Source organism: Alligator mississippiensis, chromosome 1 (assembly GCF_030867095.1).
Source record: "Alligator mississippiensis isolate rAllMis1 chromosome 1, rAllMis1, whole genome shotgun sequence".
Classification (NCBI taxonomy): Eukaryota; Metazoa; Chordata; order Crocodylia; family Alligatoridae; genus Alligator; species Alligator mississippiensis.
Genome location: NC_081824.1, coordinates 298,557,841 through 298,570,361, shown reverse-complemented (window position 1 = coordinate 298,570,361; position 12,521 = coordinate 298,557,841). Strand labels below are relative to the sequence as shown.

At 41.3% G+C, this 12,521-nt stretch overlaps 1 long non-coding RNA gene across 2 annotated transcripts in view; it reads right to left on the bottom strand.

The window, feature by feature from the left end:
- Positions 1–5,080: 5,080 nt before the first annotated feature.
- Positions 5,081–12,521, bottom strand: part of LOC109280402 (uncharacterized) — a 44,705-nt gene continuing 37,264 nt past the window's right edge. For both annotated transcript variants that reach the window (XR_009459089.1, XR_009459088.1), the window contains exon 3: positions 5,081–6,415. This is a non-coding gene — a long non-coding RNA (uncharacterized LOC109280402). The remainder of the gene's footprint in view (positions 6,416–12,521) is intronic.

The following is a 12,521-nucleotide window of genomic DNA, read 5'->3' as shown; positions in this document are numbered from 1 at the left end:
ATAAGGTATGTTTTCACTCCAAACCAATCAATCAGAACACCTAGAAGGATAATACGGAAGGATAAATAGAGGTGACACTGGATCATTCATCTTGGAGACCACAATGATACAACTTTTCTGATTACTGATGTGCCATATTAAGGCACCTGTGATTTATCAGGAGGTACCTAAAACCCAACAGGCTCCAAAATATTAATATTATATCCATCCCACTGTTCATATAAGTCCCATTACAATTAATGAAACTATTCAGAGAGAACTGCCGACTTCACAAAGGTTTGAGCCTTTCCATCATACAAATGTAGGGTTGGAAGGGATCATATCTAGTCCAACCTCTGGCACCAAGGCAGGATCAAGTATACCTAGACAAAACACCTATTAGGATAAGATAGCCTATTCTTAAAAGCATAAAGTAAAGGGGAGTACAAGCTGCCTCAGTGGCTTATTCCAGAGTGTCACCACCTCAGCAATTTTCCTAATATTCAATGTATTTTTTTTCCAGCAAATTATGCTGATTTCTTCTTGTCCTCCCTTCAGATGGACATTTCTTCTTGTCCTCCCTTCAGATGGACAACATTTGATCACCATACCTTTCATAACTATCAGCTACCTACAGGGGAAGATGGGTGATATGTGTTTCCCTCAACCTTCAGTTATCTAAACTAAACAAACCCAGTTTCTTCCATCTTTCCTAATGGGTCCTATTTGCTAGATGCATACAGGTATTTCTCTTCCCCTCATCTAAATCGTTTATAAAAATACGGAATAGAACTGGACTCAAGACAGGCTCCCTGAAGAGCCCCACATGAACTGTTTGCTATATCTGACCACAAACACTTGATAACTCCTCTTTGGTTGCTCTAAGTTCTATACCTACCCTATTGATTAAATCTAGACTGTATTTCCTTAACTTAAATACCATGCAAAGCAGTGCCAAAAGCCTTACAGAAGCAAGGCATATTAGAACTACTAGTTCCTCCTTTTTCAGTCAGCTGGTTTCCTGGTCAGAGTAGGAAATTTGACTGGTTTGATATGATCTGTTTTTGACACACGCATGTTGGACTAAACCTGTCTTTTGGATACTTATGATGGATGAGACTTTTTCGGGCATTTAACTCCCCCTTCTGATTAGATGGTCTATAGTAGACTCTTTCTAAGGCATCACCCACATCCTTTCCCCCTTTATTTTTATCTACCCACCAAGCTATGTCTCCTAAGTACATGCGATGTCACACAGGGTGTGTTTACACATGAATTTACATGCACTTAAATTTAATGTGCCTTAGCCTAAGGTACATTAAAATTATTTAGGCATGCATCTACATGTGCACACCTTAAGGTGCCTTAATACGGTTCACTGGGCAAATGCATTTGCAGCCTGCCCTGGGCTGCACCCTGGACAGCCCCTGGAAACCTGTAGCCGGGTGGCACATGCCAGCACTGGGTGAGAGGCTGGGAGCCTCCAGTTCCCCTGGACATTATCAGCCCAACCCTGACTCTAACCACCTCACCATGTTCCTGTCTCCCCAGTGTCGGATGAGAGCAGGCCGGAGCCAAGGCCATAGGGCCTTGTGCTGCCACCAGGCACCACCAACAAGAAGAGGCAGTGGGTGCTGTTCTCCAAGGTGCAGGCGGTGGAGCTGAAGCAGTGGTTCTGGCGGCATTGGTGCCTGTCAGTGTGTCAACCAACTTGAGACCAAGTCGGCAGAGGTGCCAGGAGGCACTAGAGCTCCAGTCAAAGCACAAGGGAAAGGGCTCCCACGACTCCCTGCAGGGGAAGGGTGCAGCGCAGCATGGGCAGGGACTTTGCTAGCAGCTCCCCCTACATGTCTTCCTCCAGGTGGGTTAGCTGGCCTGGCAATGCAGCCCTTCAGGGGTGTGACACCTCTCTACCTGCCTGGGATTCAGGCACCTTTAGCAGCCTGTGCTAGGACTCCCACCCAAGACACCAGGCAGGTTGGGACTTCATCTGCCCCCAGCACTTTCCCTGCTCTACCTACCTCAATCCTAGCCTCCCTGCTGGACACTGCCCATGAGAGAGGCAGTGTGACCTCCTGGGCTTGACTTAGCCTGGACAGGCTGGGTGCAACATGGGTTGGAGCTCAGCCTTGGATCAGGGTGGCCCAGGAGAGAGCTGAGTCCCCACCCGCATTGTGCCCAGCCTGATGGGGCTGAGCTAAGCAGAGCCATCAGGAGCTCATGCTGCCTCTCCCATGGGCAGTGTCTGGCAGGAAGGCCGGGTGCTTGTCTGGGATGGAGGTAGGTGGAGCAGGGAAAGCTGTGCCGGGTACTGGGAGCAGACTCAGTCCCAGCCTGCTTGCTGCTCTAGGCGGGAGCCCCAGCGCAAGTTTCTAAGGGCTCCTGAATTCCAGGCGGGCAGGGAGGTGTCCTGCCCCTGCAGGGTTGCACTGCCCAGCCAGGTAACCCACCCCAAGGGAGAGGTGTGGAGGAGCTGCTAGCAAAGGCCCTGCCCATGCTGTGCCACACCCTTCCTCTGCAAGGAGTCATGGGGGTGGGGAGCTTTCCCTAATGCTTTGACAGGAGCTCTTGTGCCTCCTGCCTCCTCTGCTGACTTAGTCCCAAGTCAGTCAGCATACCAACAGGCTATGGCTCCAGCATCTGCACCTTGGAGACCAGTACCCACCATCTCTTCTTGTTGGTGGTGCCTGGCAGCAGCGCAGGGCCCTGTGGCCTTGGCTCTGGCCAACTCAGTTGACATAGCCAGCGTTAAGGTCTCTTAAGGCATCTACACATGCGCTAAGGTGCCTTAAGTAATCATGCCTAATTTCGATACCTGCTTTATGCAGATATCAAATTTAGGTGTGATTAGCCTAAAATCAACATTTTTAAGGTGCATTAAGGGCATGCATGTATAGACCCGTGCCTTTAATGTGTCTTCAAAATGGCTAATGTGCCTTCAATTGGCATGTGTAGACATGCCGACAGTGTTGTAAGCAGACAAAGGTAGTGCAGCAGTGGCTTCACAAGAGGCCCAGGTATGCAACAAGGCATGTTGAAAGCAACAAATACATAACCTAAAAAAAAAATAAAAAAATCTTTTTTCTAAGTAGCAGCCCAGTCAACTAGGAGTGTGGGGTCAGTAACATCAAAAGGTTTTGTGTATACTGCAGTTTCACCAAAGTTTGACCAGTAGACCTACCTGTACTATTTTTAAATTAACACACTTGGATAGTTGATTGCAGCTATATTGCTAGCACGGAATGAAGGGCTGTCTTCTGAGGTTTTTAACCTCTACACATCATTACTCTTGAGTTGTGGTATCCTATGCTAAATGCTATTATTAAATCTTATCTTTAAATCTTTGTATAATTACAGTAGATGTAGCATCACACAATGCAGAAAAGTTAGAAGCAGATACTCCTTACAGGGAAATACAAACAAGTCAAAACAAGAGGCATCAGTTAAGATAAAGTGCAGAGATACTAATGAAGAAACCCAAGCAGGAAAGTGAATAGTAAAAATGTTTCTAAGAATATTTCCATTATTTTACTGAAAATGTAGTTTTACCTGCAAAAGTAAAAGTAATATTTTTTATATCGGTAATATATCAGCATTATATTTCCTGCAAAATTTCCAGAGTGAAAGTTCTCTTTAACATATTTCAGAAAATTTGTATTGAATTGTGTCAATTCTAACAATACTTGTAACTGACTTTTTTAAGAAAAGAATTTTATAGATGTTTGAATTTTAAAAAATAATTCATTATTATTTGTTTTAAAAAAATAAAACTACTACAGCATATGACCAAGCTGAATAATCAAAAGTTAAGAAAGTGATAAAGCAAAGATGAGGAAGTTGAAAAGGAAAAAAATCCTCTTGCTGCTTTCTTTTCTTTGCCACTTAGGTACTTTGGCTGGTCAACTTAATCACAAGGTAGAATTTTTTATTTTTTTAACAAGAATCTACACTTAAACAACTCAACTTTTTTTTTTAAGTTTTGAAAATGAAATTCTAAATGAAAGAAAACTATTACTTCTACTAAATATATTAAGTATATCAATACAATTTTGAAAAATACAGAACAACTAAAAATAGAAAATCTATTAAAAAGTGTTTTAAAAAATCTCCAATTTGCTTCCTTTGTTTTTGGCTTAGCAGTAGTATGAAGGTAGTATAAAAGTGATGTAGCTATGGTGGTCACTCTAGAAATCATGTGAGGGGCAAACATTTCGTAGGGTGATATCTTTTATTGGACCAACTATGTAGTTGGCATAAAGTTCGACAAGCTTTTGAATATAAGACATTCTTCTTTAGGTCTCATGGCACTAGCTTTAAGGCCAGAGCTGAAAGCAGGGGAGGGAGGATGCTTGACAGGTAGGCAGTTAGCTAAGAAAGCTAGGCTAGATATTATTTAGGGCAGAGGCTGGCAACATTTTGCCACCAACGGCTGCAGTTTGGAAGCCAGCCTCTACCTCTATATTTTCCCCAGTGTAGGAAGATGCTGCAAAGGGACTAAATAGAAGAAGACAGGAGTTAGTACCCTGGCAATATCTCCTTTGCTGCTGTGGCTGGAGTGTGTCACTGATTTCCTTGAGCTGCTGCGGCTCCAGATCCAAGGTTTTGCAGGCCAGATGTGGCCCACGGGCTGTAAGTTGCCAACCCCTGGTTTAGGGTGGGTGTCTGTCTTACGATAATGCTCTGGTTCCCATTTAAATTGTCTTCTCATTCACCTATTTCTCTTATTGTATGCAACTCTGAGCCTTGTTGGGAAGGGCCACATATAAACACAGTAAATAAGACAGATGCCCACTACATGTGTACAGGGAATACAAATGGAAGCACAAGACTAAAAGCAGGAGAAAAAGAAGGATGAAATGGGGAGGCAAGAGTACTGGAAACTATGCAAAACTGAGAGACAGGCAAATGGAGAAAACAAGAGTGGAGATATAGCTGAGTAAGAGGGAGGTTATTTAAGAACTTGAGGGTAAAGATGAGGAAAATTTCCCACAACTGCCTGTCACGCTGGGAAGCCTGTGATGAATTTTCACTCCCATGTCTACTGAGCTGAAGATAATGCATAACGAGTTAGCTAATAACTGACACATTTCCTGTACAGTCCTCTTAGGAATTACATCACTTATTTATCACCTTTATTTGAATATTGAGTGACACGATCATCATGTAAATAGGTCAACAGTAGGAATACTGGTCAAAGTGCACATTCCAATTATTGATCCCTGGGTAATTCGTTTCTAAAGATCGTATTGACTTCACACAGTTAAATGGGATCTGTAGAGGAAAAAAAGGCTGGGTACATTTCAAGGAATGAAGAAAGCACAAAGGGCATCTGGTTGGGTTGTTTTATGTCGTATTTTTCTTTCATTAATAACCTTCCAGTTTTTCTGTTTGTCTTCCATCTTAGAAATAGCATATTTTATCCTCTCTTTACACTTGAATTGAATTCAAATTCCCCTCTAAATGTCTTCTTCCTTATAGACAGGCAGGAGCAGATAGGTGTGTCACTGCTTTTTAACAGCTGGCTAACAAGGGGATAAAAAACACTTTCTCACCTGCTGTAGCAAAGCAAAAGGATGGACTCAAGATTTTGTTCTCTTGGTTTACGCTCGTGTTTGGGATAACAGGCTAGGGCATGTAGACTCAGAGAAGCTGATTCATTTCATAATTCTAGAAGTGCACCCCTTATGAATTGAACTCTGCTGGATTAGTCCCTACCCCAACGAGACATTCATCTTTTACTCATTTTACAATGCTTAGTGTACTGAATTCACAGTCAATGTCTTGCTCCTCCTAAGTACTGACACACTATGGTAGTCATATGAACAGATCCAAATGCTGATAGCTATGTCTTTGACACAGGTTTTAGAAGCCTGCCTATCCAGACCAGACACTGCCTGGATGTGATATTGTTGGCACCCATGATGTCTGTATGTGTACAAACATGGATATCCTATACAGGCAGTCCTTGGACTAATGACATGATTGGTTCCTGAAAACTGCGTCATTAGTTGAAACATAACTTGGAACCAATTTTCTCATAAGAAACAAGGTTATAAATGGCGGATTTGTTCCTGAACCAAGGCCCGATGTCCTATTTTCACAAAAAATACTCCAGAATTTTGTATTTGATCAATTATAGATGAGTAATATAGCTGTATTAATGTATTTATATTGTAAAAAGCAATCATTGATTTGGAAGGACTTCTTTGAGGTGACTTTGCTGGACTTTTTGAAAGGCTCTCAGTTGGACTTTTTGAAGGGCTCTTGGCTGGAGTCTTCTCAGGAGTCTTGGCTGCAGGTTTTTCTGGAGTCTTGGCTGCTTTCTTAAAGAAAGTGTCCAAGGAAGTTTGGACAGATGTTCTCCAGGGAGATAAGCGATACAGCGAACTTGTTCACTGGTGTGGCGTCACATCGGATCAAGCGTTGTAAGTCGAAACTGATGTCATAAAGTTGAAACAGGGTGTCAATTAATAAATGTAAGTGTGAAACATTTTAACTCAAAATGTTGTAAGTCAAGGATTGCCTGTATTGTAAACTGTGCATTGCTATACCCTGGCTTCTAGCTCATGATTAGGACAACTGATTGCCCACTTAATAGTCTTTTACCTGTATAACTGCATGGATCAGTAGGCATTACTTATAGGCGCAATTTTGTGAAGTGCAGAGTACTTGCAGTGTTACTGAAGTTAAAAAGAGATACAGATGACCATTTGAAAAATGGGTGCTGAGGCTAAATATATACTAAATTGACCACCCCAAACTATTTGATGGAATGGTTGGCATTTTTTAAAAAGTAGTTTCAACAAAATCAAAACATTTTTGGGAACTTGTAGATTTAGACCAGTGGCTGACTTGAGGCACATGTCAGAAAAGGCCAGCTTTTGGTTTTTACTCATTTGTTGATTAAAGAAAAAAAATGTAGAGCAATTTTGTGTTGTAAAGAACACAGAAAGGTCACAACTGGTTGGCATGTTTTTAACACTACAGATATCTATTTGAAATGTCTGGGTTTATCTTGTGAATCATGTTTGCACACCTAACAGTGGTACCCACAGCACCCTTAAAAGGATCTCATGGTACCCCAGTGTGCTGCAACACCCTAGTTGAGAATCACTGATTTAGATAAAGATGTCAAGGGGCAAACAAACTCTAAAGGAGTTATCTAGGATACTTTATTTTGAGGTCAAAAGGTTTTGATTTGATAGCAGTAAATGTTTTGGCTTGTTTCACTTTGTTTTGGCTAATAATATAAAATTATATACATTTACATATCTCTAGAAATCTCAAATTGCCATTATTAATACAATTCATTTAATCATTCCTCTAGCACTTAGACCAGGCAGACTACAGGGAGCATCACAGGTTAGAGTTACCTATGGTGTAACATTAGATTTGCAATGATTAATATTATATTAACAAATGTTGATATCACCGTGATACATTCTTTAGGAAAATATTAGATGCAGAGGTGGGTGGAGTGGCGAGACACCACGCCCTGTCCATATAGGTCTGTTAATAACTGGTTTCTGTAACAGGAAACTCTTCTTAGAGAAGCCCTTCCTATTGCTGGCAATCATTGGAAACAGCCACATACTTTTTAATGTGGGCTTTTTCAGTCCCAAGCACATGAAGAAACATCACGGTTACATAAAGTAACAAGATAAAATACAGGATTGTGAAACCAATATAAGGTGTAAGACTATGGAGCTCAGCAGGAAGAACTCTGTGTATAGACAAGTCCTTTTTCTGGAATGTGTGCTCTCATATGGTGTTATTCAGGTTCAGCTATTGAGTGCAAAGAGTTTTTCCCTGTGGCGAGTTATTCCAGCAGATCTATTTGTAATCAGCTATTCTGGTTTAATTCCCTACATGGCTACCCTTTTTCTGGGGTGGAAATACCTTATTCTGGAGTAAAAGACTCTCCATCCCTCCAAACATGTAGACATGGTAGGATTTCTAGGTGTGGTATTAGTTTTTGATAACCATCTTGCTCTAGCACCCTCTAAAAGACTTGGTAGGATGAAGCAGGTAGGACCTTAGCACAATAAACTTATTGCTTCCAGGGGAGGATCCACCCTGTTTTGGTGGCATGGACACTGGGGCGAATGGCTGGAAGTCACTCAAACTGCTGTGAGGCCAGATCAGAAGCACTAATGGTGAGGCCATGTCAGATTCCAACGAATCTGCAAATTCTGCTAAATACCTTGTGACAAAGACATGAGAAAGGAAAGAAAAGGAAAGGGGAGAATCCAGGGAGAGCACACTGGTGCAGTCACACACCCCTTCCAGCACCATGTAGGTCTTGTGGTAGTGGCTCCAATTCCCTGCAGTCCTGGACACTTGGGTCCCTTGCAGAGTCTGACATGCAGCTGGAGATCTGGACTGGTGTGGGAGACCTAGGGGGACTTATTTTGTTATGTTAAAAAGGTGCTATTCTACTTTTACAGTGTAACTCCATTTACTGCAGTAGAATTGCTCTTTATTTACAGTCACGTTCTGGGAAGCCGTTGTGGAGAGTGTACACGAGAGATTCGTGTGGAGTAGCTAATGCACTGTGAGTTCACATTCGAGCTTACTGCACACTAACATCCCTTTGTAGACAAGCCTTTGCTCTACTTGTCAGTTTGGCTAAGCCAAAGTATATCCAATATGTGACAACGGCTCAAACAAAAGGCACAAACAAGTTATCATGTTGGAAACTAAATGCTACGGGATTTCTCCCTTTAGTATAAATGGCTTTCCTTATCTTCTGTCTCATGAGCGCTTCTTTTCAATATAAATAATGTACAGTAATTATGAATAATTACTGTGATTATGAATAATTAGTGAAGGCACAACAAATTTGTGGGGAACACTGGTAACTAGTACTCAAATGATTAGTACCATTTCTCAGAACGCTGAGCAGTAAGCAACAGATGGATCCAGGGCAAGATGTATTAGGCTTTTGTTACTAGTCTCCTGCCTAACTCTTAGCAGTTCTGGTCTTAGCCTGCTGTTGCTCTAAACTAAACATATTTTCTTTTTCTCTTTGAATATGTATCTGAATTCTTTAGATCAGCAGTTCCCAAACTCTGACAGATTGTGCACCACCAATTTAAAATGTTACAACCTTAAGCACCACCAGCAAATTCTTGTCATATAAAGTAATTATAATAAATCTGTTAATGTGCACCACTGACAGGTTGTCTGAGTACCCCTGGGGGTACGTGTACCACAGATTGGGAACCGCTGCTTTAGATAAAGGTTGCCACACTTTCCTTAAAAAACATTATTTTTTTTTAAATTGCACTCACTGTAGTAGCTTGCATTTCAGGGAACCTGTTAAAGAAGATTGGCCACGTGAGGAAATGTCTTAACACTCAAAGGCTTACCTACATCTTTAATATAAGAAGGAGGACATAGGGGAAAGAGGGGAAGAGAGGGTATAGAAGATACAAACCCCCTGGCATAAGAAACCCTGGAAGAGTGGGAAACCCTTTGATGGTAAGTGGAGAGAGGAAGGAGGATATACAGAACCACTGAAAGTAGGGAAATGGTGAAAAGGGGATGGCACAGTATTCCTGAATATGAGGGAAGATGACACATGGACAACTTGCGACGGTAAGAGCAGATGGAACCCCTGTTGTATGTACCAATAGTGGCAATAAAGTGCATGACCCTCTAGCGTAAGCTATGTTTGTATTCATTTAGTAATATCAGGGTCTTACTTTCTGCTCCTGAAAGCTGATCCATGCTAGTGGAGCCCCAGTGAAGTCAAGTTAGCTTAAAGGCAGAGGCGGAAGGCTTGCCTGCCTATAGCTCTATTAAATTTTGTGGAAGCCTGAACAGCTGTAAGGTCCCAACCATGTGCATGGGTTGGAAGGACTGGGGCCTTCACTGCAGAACAAAAATAAATTGGCTGTAAATATAGAAGCCTTTGGAAAGGCGTAGAAATTAAGACTTTCTGTAGTAGCATTCTTCATTTGTATTATGGTAGCACTTTGAGCCCCTCTAGATCAGAACCCCACTGTGTTAGGTGTTGTATTAACCCACAGCAAAAAAGACAGCTCTGGCCTCAAAGGGCTTACAGCCTAAATACAAGCAATGGATATAGCCAGACAGGGCTGTGCAGAACAAGGTAATAATAAGACAATATGCTCAGCATAATAGGTTATGTCCAAATCACTGCTGAGGGGTTTTATTGTAGGCATCCGTTTCAAGGAGCATTTGAACAAGGGGTCTGAAGGAGGATGCTGCGCAGAGCACTATGAAGCTAGACCCACTGCTGAAAAGGAAGATTTGGATGCAGGCACTGCAATAAGTCTTTGCTCTGCAAGATACTGACCATGACACATGTTCACAGGTACCCATACACACGCCCAAAAATGTTTCATAAAGCCCTTTTGAGTTCATCCCATACAAAACCCTATGGAAATGCATGATAATATAAATAGAACAAACTCCAAAAGGATTACTCAGCTGTAATTCAGGTAAAGTTCCCATTGAGTATGCTCAGAGTGATGACTCTGAGAGTCAGCAGATGTGTTCTGCCAACAAATGGGAGTCATCTGGATTTTTTTGTTTTTGTTTTATGAGTTTTCTTCTGTCCTTTTGATATGGTGACAGAAGTGTACCAGATAGACATATTTTCTTGTTTTCTTTCTGGTATTTAATACCCTGTAGTGTTTCTAGGCCACTTATTGTCATTGTGTCTAATCTGCTGTTTGCTAGAGGCTGAGTTACAGACTGAGTAGGAGAGATGTTATAGAGAGTAAAGGCTAATATCCCATGAAAAACATCTCCAACTTTGTTCTGCTGTCAGATGCCAGACCTTCCTATATCCACTCCATCCTAGTCAAGAACTGCTAAAGCCAGAAGCACTCTCAGACCCTTATGGCATTCCTTCCACATGCTTGATTTTCTTTAACTATTAATTCCCCCCACCCGTCAAGACATAACCCTTCAGCTAACAAAACTCATTAAACAACATTTTTTGTCCCATCTCCCTTACCACTGCAAAATTAAGAAAGGGGTCTCATTGTGAATATCATCCTCCTCCATCCTACCTGCAGATATTTGATGAGATTTCAAAAGTTAAGCATAAAACAGATCAGAGTGAGGCTGAAGAAATAGCAATGCAATAATATGTTCCTTAAAAAAATGTTCCTTTAAAATATAATAATAAACAATTAATTGAATAATTACATAAAAAGTATTTATAAAAAATAAAAATCAAATCCCAAACCACCCAACCACCCAACCAACCAAAAAAAAAGACCCTCCCCCTCAGCCCCCAACATACACACACACAATACCAATCACTACACATCACCTCCACCACACACAGGAAAATACACATCAGATCCTCTTCTGATGTGTACTGGCTTGATGCGAAGCCAGACGAATTTGCATTTAGCCCATAATATAAAGCTATGATTGCCTCTAGCAGATTTTTCTAAATCCACAAAATGCATCTCTATGCAATTATACAGAAATATGTTCTTTGGTTTGGAGATGAAACAGATACATACTTACTGATGCTAAGCTAAATATGGTCCTCACTGCAAAATAAAATTAAGTGGTAATAACAGATCCAACCACATTACACTCTGTACAATGCATGCTTCAGGCAAACCAAGACATTCTCATCATTCAGTAAAATAGGAGGATTAATTTGTTCTCCCACAACCATTGAAGCATTTGGTGTTGAACACTGTAACTGGACTGAACCCAATGCATTGTGATGTCCAAAAATTTGCCTGTCTTGACAAGTTTGTTGTGCTGAAGAGGTACTGAATGAGCTGCAGCACTTGCTCCTTTTAAATTTAATTTTGATCTAGAAAAATAAACTGAGCATCTGCAATGCTACATTTGAGATGTACACGGTTTCGATCCACAGACGCTTAAGTTATGGCACTCAGTTTGATGGCTGAGATGCTCAAAATTATCACAAGGGTGACCAAATTCCCATTTTAATTCCTATGTGGAGACCTGAGTGTCTAATATAGGCATTCAGATATTATTTTTAACACCTGGAGGAAGTCAGATTGAAATTTCAGTTGACTAGGTGGTCAACAAAAACAACTCCCATTTCAGTGGAAGCCATGTGGCAAAATCCCCTACCTCAATGGTTCCCAAACTGGGTCTTTAAAGCCACTGTAAGTAGTTCATGGTTTTCCCCGGTCCCATGCTCCTTTCATTTGAAAAATTCCACGATGAGACCTAGTGATCTGGGAAACACTTGAGGGTTGACAGTGGTTTGTGGGTTCAAGAAGTTCGGGAACCACTGCCATAACTCAACTGTGAAAATCCAGCCTACAGTTTAGAATTAAAATCTTATTTTAATAGGCTTGTGCATACTTGGTGAGCTATCAATTTGCACAAAAGCAGTGTAGACCTGCTTGCTTTCAGCTAACTGGGAAGGAGGCTTTGTTTCCTGAAGTCTTTGTTTCCTTCATGGTAACTTGGCCTTATTTCAACAGGACTTATATAACTTCTTCTCTCTATTGCAATAGTATTATTAATGTAACAAGCAATAAAGTGCACATACCTCAAAGCAAAGT